The sequence below is a fragment of the Mercenaria mercenaria genome, chromosome 14 (assembly GCF_021730395.1).
Source record: "Mercenaria mercenaria strain notata chromosome 14, MADL_Memer_1, whole genome shotgun sequence".
In the NCBI taxonomy this organism is placed as follows: Eukaryota; Metazoa; Mollusca; class Bivalvia; order Venerida; family Veneridae; genus Mercenaria; species Mercenaria mercenaria.
Genome location: NC_069374.1, coordinates 12801198 through 12811926, shown reverse-complemented (window position 1 = coordinate 12811926; position 10729 = coordinate 12801198).

The window sequence follows — 10729 nt, the reverse complement described above, 5'->3', positions numbered from 1 at the left end:
ACTCTGACATGTATTTTGAGCAAATTATGCCCCCTTTTGGACTTAGAAAATTTTGGTTAAAGTTTTACATGCAAGTCACTATCTCCAAAACTAATGCAGATATTGATTTGAAACTTCACATGTGTCTTCGGGGTTATAAAACTAGTTGATAGCAGCAAGTCCCATAACTCTGACTTTCATTTTGGCCAAATTATGCCCCCTTTTGGACTTAGAAAATTCTGGTTAAAGTTTTGCGTGCAAGTACATACAGCTATTTCTAAAAGGCATATTGATTTGAAACTTATTTTTTCTTTTTCTAGATCAATTACCAACCTCACTGGGTCAAGACCCATAACTCTGACATGTATTTTGAGCAAATTATGCCCCCTTTAGACTTAGAAAATTTTGGTTAAAGTTTTACATGCAAGTTACAACTCCAAAACTAATGCAGATATTGATTTGAAACTTCACATGTGTCTTCGGGGTTATAAAACTAGTTGATAGCAGCAAGTCCAATAACTCTGACCTTCGTTTTGGCCAAATTATGCCCCCTTTTGGACTTAGAATATTCTGGTTAAAGTTTTGCGTGCAAGTACATACAGCTTTTTCTAAAAGGCATATAGATTGGAAACTTATTTTTTCTTTTTCTAGATCAATTACCAACCTCACTGGGTCAAGTCCCATAACTCCAACATGTTTTTTGAGCAAATTATGCCCCCTTTTAGACTTAGAAAATTTTGGTTAAAGTTTTACATGCAAGTTATTATCTCCAAAACTAACGCAGATATTGATTTGAAACTTCACATGTGTCTTCGGGGTTATAAAACTAGTTGATAGCAGCAAGTCCAATAACTCTGACCTTCGTTTTGGCCAAATTATGCCCCCTTTTGGACTTAGCAAATTCTGGTTAAAGTTTTGCGTGCAAGTACATACAGCTATTACTAAAAGGCATATAGATTTGAAACTTATTTTTTCTTTTTCTAGATCAATCAATTACAAACCTCACTGGATCAAGTCCCATAACTCTGGCAATCATTTTGGGCAAATTATGCCCCCTTTTGGACTTTGAAAATTCTGGTTAAAGTTTTACATGCAAGTTTCTATCTCCAAAACTAATGCAGATATTGATATGAAACTTCACATGTGCCTTTGGGGTTATAAAACTATGATAGCAGCAAGTCCCATAACTGATATGCATTTTGGTCAAATTATTCCCCTTTTTTAACTTAAAACTCTTTTGATATTTAACCTTTTTGGGTAATTGTTTTCCTGCTTCTGGGACAATATTTCGAATAGTCAAGCTTGGCTGTCTTACGGACTGCTCTTGTTTTACTGTCAGACCATTATTATCCTAGAAAATTCTTGATAGTGAAGCAGTAATTACAATGCTAGTTTTCGGACATGGCAGAACTTGATGAAATATCAGACTGAAATGAAACAAAATTTTGTCATGACTTGTGCAAGGATTATACATAATGAATACTAGTCTGGATAGCCATTTTAAGTTAGTAATGCCATTTTTAGCTCGACTATTCAAAGAATAGTCTAGCTATTCTACTCACCCTGGCGTCGGCGTCGGTGTCGGCGTCGGCGTCACACCTTGGTTAAGTTTTTGCATGCAAGTACATACAGCAATCATTTAAAGGCATACAGCTTTGAAACTTATTTATTCTTTTTCTAGGTCAATTACCAACCTCACTGGGTCAAGTTCCATAACTCTGACATGTATTTTGGGCAAATTATGCCCCCTTTTGGACTTAGAAAATTCTGGTTAAAGTTTTATATGCAAGTTACTATCTCCAAAACTAATGTAGATATTGAATTGAAACTTCACATGTGTTTTCGGGGTTATAAAACTAGTTGATAGCACCAAGTCCCATAACTCTGACCTTCATTTTGGCCAAATTATGCCCCCTTTTGGACTTAGAAAATTCTGGTTAAAGTTTTGCGTGCAAGTACATACAGCTATTACTAAAAGGCATATAGATTTGAAACTTATTTTTTCTTTTTCTAGATCAATTACCTACCTCACTGGGTCAAGTCCCATAACTCTGACATGTATTTTGGGCAAATTATGCCCCCTTTTGGACTTAGAAAATCCTGGTTAAGTTTTACATGCAAGTTACTATCTCCAAAACTACTACAGATATTAAATTGAAACTTCACATGTGTCTTTGGGGTTATAAAACTAGTTGATAGAATCAAGTCCCATAACTCTGACATGTATTTTGGGCAAATTATGCCCCCTTTTGGACTTAGAAAATCCTGGTTAAAGTTTTGCGTGCAAGTACATACAGCTATTACCAAAAGGCATATAGCTTTGAAACTTATTTATTCTTTTTCTAGGTCAATTACCAACCTCACTGGGTCAAGTTCCATAACTCTTAACATGTATTTTGAGCAAATTATGCCCCCTTTTAGACTTAGAAAATTCTGGTTAAAGTTTTACATGCAAGTTACTATCCCCAGAACTAATGCAGATATTGAATTGAAACTTAACATGTTTCTTCGGGGTTATAAAACTAGTTGATAGCATCAAGTCCCATAACTCTGATATGCATTTTGGTCAAATTATGTCCCCTTTCGAACTTAAAACTCTTGATATTTAACATTTTTGGTAATCATTTCCTGCTTCTGGGACAATATTTCGAATAGTCGAGCTTGGCTGTCTTACGGACAGCTCTTGTTATCCCCCAGCGAAAGTCGGAGGGATATAGTTTTGGCGTTGTCCGTCCGTCCTTCCGTCTTTCCATCCGTCCGTCCGTCCGGAGCCATATCTAGGAAATGGTTGGGAATATTTATTTAAAACTTCATATACATGTTCACCACAATGAGTTCTTGCGGCCCGTCAAGTTTCAGTCAGATTGCCCAAGTAACACCAGAGTTATGGCCCTTAGAAGTTTCTAGTGTTAACTATATAGGGTACTATAAATATGGCAATTTCTGCATCATAACTTTTGATATATTTGACCTAGAACTATGAAACTTAAACAGAATTTAGATCACCATAATGTGGTTGTGTACACACAATTTCATTTGGATTTATTTGTAAATTAAGAGTTATTGCCCTTTAATTGTATAAAAATCCACATATTTGTACATAACAAACTTACCATTTGGTAGAATTTCATTAAATTTCTTTCATTCTTTTCCATGAACATTTATTGTAAACATGTGAAGTTGTTTACCCACACCTGGTCACCCCCTTACCTTGATCACACACCTCCCCCTATCCCCGGCACCCCCCCCCCCCCCCAACCCCCCCCAAAAAAAAAATCATTCCTTATTTTAGATTTTTTTTCAAACAAAACTTCATATACATGTTCACCACTATGAGGTTATGGGGCCCATCAAGTTTCAGACAGATTGCCCAAGTAACACCAGAGTTATGGCCCTTAGAAGTTTCTAGTGTTAACTATATTAGGGTACTATAGATCTATAGATATGCCATTTCTGCATCATAACTTTTGTATATTTGACCTAGAACTATGAAACTTTAACAGAATTTAGAGCACTATAATGTGGTTGTGCACAGACAGTTTTTACGGATTTCTTTTTGTAACTTCAGAGTTATTGCCCTTTGTCTAAAAATTCACATATTTGTACATAACAAACTTAACATTTGGCAGAATTTCATTAAATTTCTTTCATTCTTTTCTGTGAACATTTATTATAAACATGTGAAGTTGCGCACCCACACCTGGTCTCCCACTTGCCTTGGTCACACCCCCTCCCCCTCCCAACCCCAATTTTTTTTTTTTTCATTTCTTATTTTAGATTTTTTTCAAACCTTCCAAATTGTACCATTCCCCCACCTCACTTCTCCACCCAGTCATGCCCACCACTGATCATGCATCCTCTGCCCCCCTCCCCCCTCCAACTTCACCCTTTTACCATTTTTTTTTTTTTTCATTTTAAATTTTCCATCAATATTTATAATCAACATGTGAATTTTGTTTCCTCTCCCATTCCCCTGCACCCCACCCCCTAAAAAAATAAATATATATCTATATATAGATATTATATTTCCATTCCTTTTTTTTTTTTTTTATATGTTCAGACCTTCAACATGTTAAGTTGTGACTGCACAAACCTTGCCCTCAGCCATGTTCAAGATATCTTACCTGTGTTCTCTTAAGGACATCTGATCTTTTAAGTTCAAATGTACATGTAAAACAGCAATACCTGGTGCCAAACCACTCAAAGACAATATTTCATTCCAGTTAAACTTCAAGCTCACATTTCAATTAACTGCATTTAATTTTAAAAGCTAAGCTTATTACAGTAAGCATATCCCATTCAAAATAAATTCTTTAGTCAGGATCAAAGTATCATACATTTATTATGTACTCTTTAATTAAACGTTTGTTTTCTGTTAAATTGATTTTGACTAATGAAATTATTTGCTTCTTATTAACATCCTTAACTTTTTGCCGGATATATCTTTTTGCCATTCCTCACCACAAACCCTTTCGGCGGGGGATACCAATTCATCGAATTTGCTTGTTCAACATTATGGTGGTGAATGGTGAAAAGGTAAACCAGCCAGAGTTCCTGAACTGAGCATGAGTAATAATTTGTTTTTACCATGTAAATGTAGTGTTGGGAATCGGTCAAAACTTCCAAGTTGATGTACAAAATACCAGAACATTAATTATGATTTTAATATGAAAAATCCTTGTACATTTTCGTTAAAACACAGAAACATTTACGTCTCATCAGCATATTATATGGCACCATATAGGCACTACATGTATTTACAATTTTATATTTAAGACATTTAAGAATCGAAATAAAAGAACTGTGTTACAAATTAATTCCACACGTATCAATTATTAGTCGCGTAGAATAACTTGCTACATGTCTACACACTCTCAAATTGTTCCATGAGGCGTGTAACTTCCCTGGTTTTAACACTTTGTTACGCGTTGATGTCATGTCGACCTACTACATATGGCACCATACATGCACCATGAAAGAGTGCTTCCCTATTTATCTACTTGCTTACATAAAAAAAGCAGAATCGAAATAATACATAGCAGAACCACGTTTTAATATGTATCGAGCCAATACGAATCAGTTATACCCCGCATGTAAAATTCACTCCGGCAACACCATCCATTGCAATTATTCTGCAGGCATATAACTTTCATATTTGTGCAATATATTTTAACATGGATCTGATTTTTACAAAATTATGCCCCATTTTCCACTTAGCAGTTTTTGTATGTAAGCTGGTATCTCAGTAACCACTAATGCTAATGGATTGAAACTTCACACACTTGTCCACTGTGATAGTCTGACATGCATTGCAGAGTGTTAATAACTCTTTGCATTTTTACAAATGTATGCCCCTTTTTCGATGTAGCCATTTTTAGCTCACCTGTCACAAAGTGACAAGGTGAGCTTTTGTGATCGCGCGGCGTCCGTCGTCCGTCGTCCGTCCGTCCGTGCGTGCGTGCGTCCGTCCGTCCGTAAACTTTTGCTTGTGACCACTCTAGAGGTCACATTTTTCATGGGATCTTTATGAAAGTTGGTCAGAATGTTCACCTTGATGATATCTAGGTCAAGTTCGAAACTGGGTCACGTGCCATCAAAAACTAGGTCAGTAGGTCTAAAAATAGAAAAACCTTGTGACTTCTCTAGAGGCCATATATTTCACAAGATCTTCATGAAAATTGGTCAGAATGTTCATCTTGATGATATCTAGGTCAAGTTCGAAACTGGGTCACGTGGGGTCAAAAACTAGGTCAGTAGGTCTAAAAATAGAAAAACCTTGTGACCTCTCTAGAGGCCATATTTTTCATGAGATCTTCATGAATATTGTTTAGAATGTTCACCTTGATGATATCTAGGTCAAGTTCGAAACTGGGTCAGGTGGGGTCAAAAACTAGGTCATTAGGTCTAAAAATAGAAAAACCTTTTGACCTCTCTAGAGGCCATATTTCTCAATGGATCTTAATGAAAATTGGTCAGAATGTTCACCTTGATGATATCTAGGTCAAGTTCGAAACTGGGTCACGTGGGGGTAAAAACTAGGTCAGTAGATCTAAAAATAGGAAAACCTTGTGACCTCTCTAGAGGCCATATTTTTCATGAGATCTTCATGAATGTTGGTCAGAATGTTCACCTTAATGATATCTAGGTCAAGTTCAATACTGGGTCATGTTGGATCAAAAAACTAGGTCAGTAGGTCTAAAAATAGAAAAAACCTTGTGACCTCTCTAGAGGCCATATTTCTCAATGGATCTTCATGAAAATTGGTCAGAATGTTCACCTTGATGATATCTAGGTCAAGTTCGAAACTGGGTCACATGCGGTCAAAAACTAGGTCAGTAGGTCTAAAAATAGAAAAAACCTTGTGACCTCTCTAGAGGCCATATTTTTCAATGGATCTTCAGGAAAATTGGTCAGAATGTTTACCTTGATGATATCTAGATCAAGTTTCGAAACTGGGTCACGTGGGGTTAAAAACTAGGTCAGTAGATCTAAAAAATAGAAAAACCTTGTGACCTCTCTAGAGGCCATATTTTTCATGAGATCTTCATGAATATTGGTCAGAATGTTCACCTTGATGATATCTAGGTCAGGTTCGAAACTGGGTCACGTGGGTACAAAAACTAGGTCAGTAGGTCTAAAAATAGAAAAACCTTGTGACCTCTCTAGAGGCCATATTTCTCAATGGATCTTCATGAAAACTGGTGAGAATATTCAGCTTGATGATATCTAGGTCAGGTTCGTAACTGGGTCATGTGCGGTCAAAAACTAGGTCAGTAGGTCGAAAAATAGAAAAACCTTGTGACCTCTCTAGAGGCCATATTTTTCATGAGATCTTCTTGAAAATTGGTGAGAATGTTCACCTTGATGATATCTAGGTCAAGTTTAAAAGTGGGTCACGTGCCTTCAAAAACTAGGTCATTAGGTCAAATAATAGAAAAAGCTTGTGACCTCTCTAGAGGCCATATTTTTCAATGGATCTTCATGAAAATTGGTCAGAATTTTTTATCTTGATGATATCTAGGTCACATGTGCTCAAAAACTAGGTCACTATGTCAAATAATAGAAATAACGACGTCATACTCAGTTCAACACTGGGTCTTGTGGGGATAGGTGAGCGATTCAGGACCATCATGGTCCTCTTGTTGGTTTAGTTTTGTATATAAGCTGATAGCTTAGTACCCACTAATGGGAATGGATTTAAACCACTGTGATGAGCTGACATGCACTGTACAGGTTCTATAACTCTGTTTTGCATTTTTAGCTCACCTGTCACAAAGTGACAAGGTGAGCTTTTGTGATCGCGCGGTGTCCTTCGTCCGTCCGTGCGTCAGTGCGTCCGTAAACTTTTGCTTGTGACCACTCTAGAGGTCACATTTTTCATTGGATCTTTATGAAAGTTGGTCAGAATGTTCATCTTGATGATATCTAGGTCAAGTTCGAAACTGGGTCACGTGCCATCAAAAACTAGGTCAGTAGGTCTAAAAATAGAAAAACCTTGTGACCTCTCTAGAGGCCATATATTTCACAAGATCTTCATGAAAATTGGTCAGAATGTTCACCTTGATGATATCTAGGTCAAGTTCGAAACTGGGTCACGTGGGGTCAAAAACTAGGTCAGTAGGTCTAAAAATAGAAAAACCTTGTGACCTCTCTAGAGGCCATATTTTTCATGAAATCTTCATGAATGTTGGTCAGAATGTTTATCTTGATGATATCTAGGTCAAGTTCGAAACTGGGTCACGTAGGGTCAAAAACTAGGTCATTAGGTCTAAAAATAGAAAAACCTTGTGACCTCTCTAGAGGCCATATTTCTCAATGCATCTTCATGAAAATTGGTCAGAATGTTCATCTTGATGATATCTAGATCAAGTTCGAAACTGGGTCACGTGGGGTTAAAAACTAGGTCAGTAGATCTAAAAATAGAAAAACCTTGTGACCTCTCTAGAGGCGATATTTTTCATGAGATCTTCATGAATATTGGTCAGAATGTTCACCTTGATGATATCTAGGTCAAGTTCGAAACTGGGTCATGTGGGGTCAAAAACTAGGTCAGTAGATCTAAAAATAGAAAAACCTTGTGACCTCTCTAGTGGCCATATTTCTCAATGGATCTTCATGAAAATTGGTCAGAATGTTCACCTTGATGATATCTAGGTCGAGTTCGAACCTGGGTCATGTGCGGTCAAAAACTAGGTCAGTAGGTCTAAAAATAGGAAAACCTTGTGACCTCTCTAGAGGCGATATTTTTCAATGGATCTTCATGAAAATAGGTCATAATGTTAACCTTGAAGATATCTAGGTCAAGTTCGAAACTGGGTCACGTGGGGTTAAAAACTAGGTCAGTAGATCTAAAAATAGAAAAACCTTGTTACCTCTCTAGAGGCCATATTTTTCATGAGATCTTCATGAATATTGGTCAGAATGTTCATCTTGATGATATCTAAGTCAGATTCGAAACTGGGTCACGTGGGGTCAAAAACTAGGTCAGTAGGTCTAAAAATAGAAAAAACCTTGTGACCTCTCTAGAGGCCATATTTCTCAATGGATCTTCATGAAAATTGGTGAGAATGTTCAGCTTGATGATATCTAGGTCAGGTTCATAACTGGGTCATGTGCGGTCAAAAACTAGGTCAGTAGGTCGAAAAATATAAAAACCTTGTGACCTCTCTAGAGGCGATATTTTTCAATGGATCTTCATGAAAATAGGTCAGAATGTTTACCTTGAAGATATCTAGGTCAAATTCGAAACTGGGTCACGTTGGGTTAAAAACTAGGTCAGTAGATCTTAAAATAGAAAAACCTTGTGACCTCTCTAGAGGCCATATTTTTCATGAGATCTTCATGAATATTGGTCAGAATGTTCATCTTGATGATATCTAAGTCAGATTCAAAACTGGGTCACGTGGGGTCAAAAACTAGGTCAGTAGGTCTAAAAATAGAAAAAACCTTGTGACCTCTCTAGAGGCCATATTTCTCAATGGATCTTCATGAAAATTGGTGAGAATGTTCAGCTTGATGATATCTAGGTCAGGTTCATAACTGGGTCATGTGCGTCAAAAACTAGGTCAGTAGGTCGAAAAATATAAAAACCTTGTGACCTCTCTAGAGGCCATATTTTTCACGAGATCTTCATGAAAATTGGTTAGAATGTTCACCTTGATGATATCTAGGTCAAGTTTAAAAGTGGGTCACGTGCCTTCAAAAGCTAGGTCATTAGGTCAAATAATAGAAAAACCTTGTGACCTCTCTAGAGGCCATGTTTTTCAATGGATCTTTATGAAAATTGGTCAGAATTTTTTATCTTGATGATATCTAGGTCACTATGTCAAATAATAGAAATAACGATGTCATACTCAGTTGAACACTGGGTCATGTGGAGATAGGTGAGCGATTCAGGACCATCATGGTCCTCTTGTTACAATATTGAGCCCTTTTTTTCACTTCCATATTCATTCAATTGACAAGTCTGTTGAATAGTTGAACATTGCTGCCCTCCAACAGCTCTTGTTAAATGTAAAGTCAATGAGTAGTCCATAGTCCAAAATTTCTTTTCAGTGAAAAACTACATATTGCACAATGAAAAACAAATAATTTAGTTGTATACATAACACTACAGCTCTGTATAACACCTGGCCAGCTGAATTTGATACAGATCTATAACTTATAAAAGAGGCATTGTTGGGAAGTCAGTAATCTTCAGTGGTAAAAAACTTTCATTGACTGTTACATCATAGATGCTTTATTCATGATTCATTGACAATGACATCCCAGTCAACAGCCACATCACTAGAAATTGTGAACTTCCCCAAAAGAATAAGTGAAAAAAGCTTTTCTTGGGGAAAAGTGAAATGGCCAGGGTTTGTACTAAAAGTCTTGTGATCTCTGGACTGGTAGTCTTCAGCTGTCTAAACTAGCATGGCAAGCAGTTTTAGTTGGATACTCCTACGTTTGACAAGGTAGGATAACTTTGGACTTAGAGCACATGACTACGAATCAAGACGGTGTGAGTTGAATCCCCAAGTGTGGCTTACATTCTCCTTTATTCAACCAGACATCCCAGCCATGTAGAGAGGTTGTCAGTTCCACTCAGCCATGTAGAGAGGTTGTCAGCTACTTGCAGGGAACCTGCCATGCATGTAGAGAGGTTGCCACATACTTGCAGGGAACCAGCCATGTAGAGAGGTTGTCAGTTCCACTCAGCCATGTAGAGAGGTTGTCAACTACTTGCAGGGAACCAGCCATGTAGAGAGGTTGTCAGTTACTTGCAGGGAAGCTGCCATGCATGTAGAGAGGTTGCCAGTTACTTGCAGGGAACCAGCCATGTAGAGAGGTTGTCAGTTCCACTCAGCCATGTAGAGAGGTTGTCAGCTACTTGCAGGGAACCTGCCATGTAGAGAGGTTGTCAGTTCCACTCAGCCATGTAGAGAGGTTGTCAGCTACTTGCAGGGAACCTGCCATGTAAAGAGGTTGCCAGTTACTTGCAGGGAACCAGCCATGTAGAGAGGTTGCCAGTTACTTGCAGGGAACCAGCCATGTAGAGAGGTTGCCAGTTACTTGCAGGGAACCAGCCATGTAGAGAGGTTGTCAGCTACTTGCAGGGAACCTGCCGTGTAGAGAGGTTGTCAGTTCCACTTAGCCATGTAGAGAGGTTGTCAGTTCCACTCAGCCATGTAGAGAGGTTGTCAGCTACTTCCAGGGAACCAGCCATGTAGAGAGGTTGCCAGTTACTTGCAGGGAACCAGCCATGTAG